Source organism: Cebus imitator, unplaced genomic scaffold, assembly GCF_001604975.1.
Source record: "Cebus imitator isolate Cc_AM_T3 unplaced genomic scaffold, Cebus_imitator-1.0 Scaffold253, whole genome shotgun sequence".
NCBI lineage: Eukaryota > Metazoa > Chordata > Mammalia > Primates > Cebidae > Cebus > Cebus imitator.
The window spans coordinates 719,751-723,008 of record NW_016107568.1 but is presented as its reverse complement, the minus strand read 5'-3'; the positions used below and the strand labels follow the sequence as shown (position 1 = coordinate 723,008).

At 40.5% G+C, this 3,258-nt stretch overlaps 1 pseudogene; it reads left to right on the top strand.

Annotated features, from left to right (window-relative positions):
* The first annotated feature begins 540 nt into the window (after positions 1-540).
* LOC108282925 lies at positions 541-2,849 on the top strand (annotated as a pseudogene).
* The last annotated feature ends 409 nt before the right edge of the window (positions 2,850-3,258 follow it).

Here is a 3,258-nt window from a genome sequence, read left to right as displayed (position 1 = left end):
CTCCAAGAGTGAAGCAGGTCCCAAGAGCAGAGAGAAGCCAGACAGTGGAGGCAGGTACTTTTGAGCCTGCAAGAGTGGGGTGGGGTGGAGCCCATCCCAGGTTCCCAGGAGTGCAGGCATGCCTGAGTTTGGCAGCTGCAGTTTGGGCACCTGCAGTCTTGCCAAGGAGGACAGGTTTCTTGCCTGCTGTGTGGAGCATGCAGCCCCGGTGATGCCTCCCTGCTGCAGCTGGGATGATGGCAGGCCAACTAGGGTGGCTTCTACCACCAGTTGTACCACAGTATAATCAAAGAATGGATATGGGAAAAGTCTATTAAGAGAGTTACTTAATGACTCATTTGGGCAATTTAAAACATTATTTAAAATGTAAATAAAAAGTATGCTGTTGTAGAAAGGAAAGGAAGATGCCTATGAATATGAATAATTAGAATAAAACTATATTTTAGCATGCTGCTTCCAGCTATAACTCTATACACTATGTTGTTTATCTTTTTCCATTTCAGAAATAGTTTAAAAAGCATCAGATAAGTAGGTCTGAAAATGTCCTTAATTTTAGAAAATGACTTAAAAGGTGTATCAGGTGAAGCAAATCCAGTATGTAAGTTTTAAGCATATTTCTGTCAGAAGCTGGGGGCAGAAGTACTAATGAAGACAGGTGGCTTTAAGAAAATTCATGAAATAATATAAAATGCAAACAAGACAAAAATGTTAAGCATAAAAAACTAGTCTCATCAAATACATTCCTTGGTGATAGCCATTGTGATCAATTTTTCTAAAGTTCTTCATAATGTATGTATGCATATATAAAAAATTGATATATAAATTATGTAGATAATTTATATAAAATTATATATTGTATGGTAATATTTAATATATTAATATTCAATGTTATATATTATGTAATATATATAAAATTAATGCCATAGCTCTTGCCAAGAAATTTATATATATACTATAGAAAATTTTGTATATATATGTATGTGTACTGTGTATATATGTATACTATAGGTATGTGTGATAGGCATGTATGTTATATATATACTGTAGGTACACAGGTTTATTTTGTTATTTTTAATTGCTGAATATCAGTGCATTGTATTGATATACTACAATTGATTTAACTCATATCAAATGATGGATTGTTGAATTGATTCTACTTTGCTAATATTGCCAACAGTAGAGTTAACTGATATGTTTTAAGATAAACTGTTGCAATCATATCAATATTTCTATGGGATAAAATATTAAATTAGGAATTATGATAAAGAATAAACATACTAAAAACAGTATTTATTGCTAAATTATTCCCTGGAAATGTATCAATTTACTTCATCATAGGAAGTAAATGATACTATTTCTAAGAAAACCATCATGACTGAATGTTAACAAACTTCTTAAACATTTTTCCCCAGAAGGGTGCAAATGATACTATTCCCTGGAAATGTATCAATTTACTTCATCATAGGAAGTAAATGATACTATTTCCAAGAAAACCATCATGACTGGATGTTAACAAACTTCTTAAACATTTTTCCCCAGAAGGGTGCAAATGATACCTATTTATTTAAATGTGAAATTTTTTGCCTATTGTTTTTGCTCAGCTAGTTTTTTTGTAGTACAGATCCCTTTCATAAACGCAGACCCATCCCTGGGTTTTTCTTTATGGGTTTGATTTCCGTGTCATTGAAAATCATCTTATCCAAGTTAATTTATTAAAGTAGTCGTTGGTTCGTTTTATGTCTTTTTTTGTTACATGAAAAATCATTTAGAGGTAACTGTAGATTCATACACAGTTGTAAGAAACAACACAGAGAGATCAACAACACAAAACGTATGTGCGTTGGTCTCCTAAGGGCACCTACCTGGTAACCTTTCATCAAAGAGGCATTGCTCTATGAAATGGGAGGGGAGGAGAGAAATTCAAGAAAATTCAGAGATTCAGCCACCAAGGGGTTCAGCTCATTACTTCTCACCTTGTGAAAGGTACCTGGTAACCTTCAGCCCCCGATGGACACGCAGGATGACCCTCAGACCATAAATATCTGGGACATCCTTGCAGAGCACAAGAAGAGAGATTTTCACGTGAGAGCTCAGTCCATTAGCATATTTTTAAATGGAGTCATGATGGTAAATTCTTTGCCAGAATGACCCTGGGTACACTTAGTATCTATGAAACTCCTTCTGTGGGTCTTTTGGATAAGAAGAGTTTGAAGATCTCTGGGATAAAAGACTTTTCTTGGTCTCCTGGTGGTAACATAATCGCCTTCTGGGTGCCTTAAGACAAAGATATTCCAGCCAGGGTAACCCTGACGCAACTCCCTACCAGGCAAGAGATCCAAGTGAGGAAACTGTTCATTGTGGTGGATTGCAAGCTGCACTGGCAGAAGAACGGAGATTACTTGTGTGTGAAAGTAGACATGACTCCGAAAGGTACCCAGGGTGTTGTCACAAATTTTTAAATTTTCCAAATGAGGGAAAAACAGGTACCTGTGGATGTGGTCGAAATGAAAGAAACCATCATAGCTTTTGCCTGGGCACCAAATGGAAGTAAGTTTGCCGTGCTGCACGGAGAGGCTCCGCGGATATCTGTATTTTTCTACCACGTCAAAAACAACGGGAAGACTAAACTCATCAAGATGTTCGACCAACAGCAAGCAAACGGCATCTTCTTGAGTCCCCAAGGACAGTTCGTGGTGTTGGCGGGCCTGAGGAGTACATCGCAGAGCACTACATGGCCTTCTGAAGTCGAGTGGGATCCTGCAGGCGGCGCTGCTAAGAGTCTACGAAGCCAACGCTGGTGGTTCCGACAGAAAGCCGCAAACAAGAAAGAAGCGTTAGTGGTGCCTTAACCCTCTCCCCCCCGCCCCACCTGCAGACACCAGGGCTGAAAGGCACAAAAATGTGTCGCAATGGCAGAATCCCAGTCGAGGTCACAGTCCAGAGCAAGAGCACGGGGAGGTGGCGGGAGTCGCGCTGGCTTCCTGCGGGGCGCCTGGTCTCCACACCACAGGCGCTGCACGCAGCGCTCCCCAGTCACTCCTGATTCCCGAGGGGGATGATTTCTTCAGTGACAGAGAACTCGATGGTCTCCTCCTCCCAGTCGTCCACGTTGCTGTCCAGCCCGTCAGTGTCCCCCTCCTCGCAGCTCCAGGTGCTCGTTTTTTCCGCTCCATATAGAGCTCCTGGCTGTCTTCCGGTACTTCCGGAAGTGTTCCAACATGGTGCGCCGTCTCGCCACCAATTCCTTTGAGATTTTGC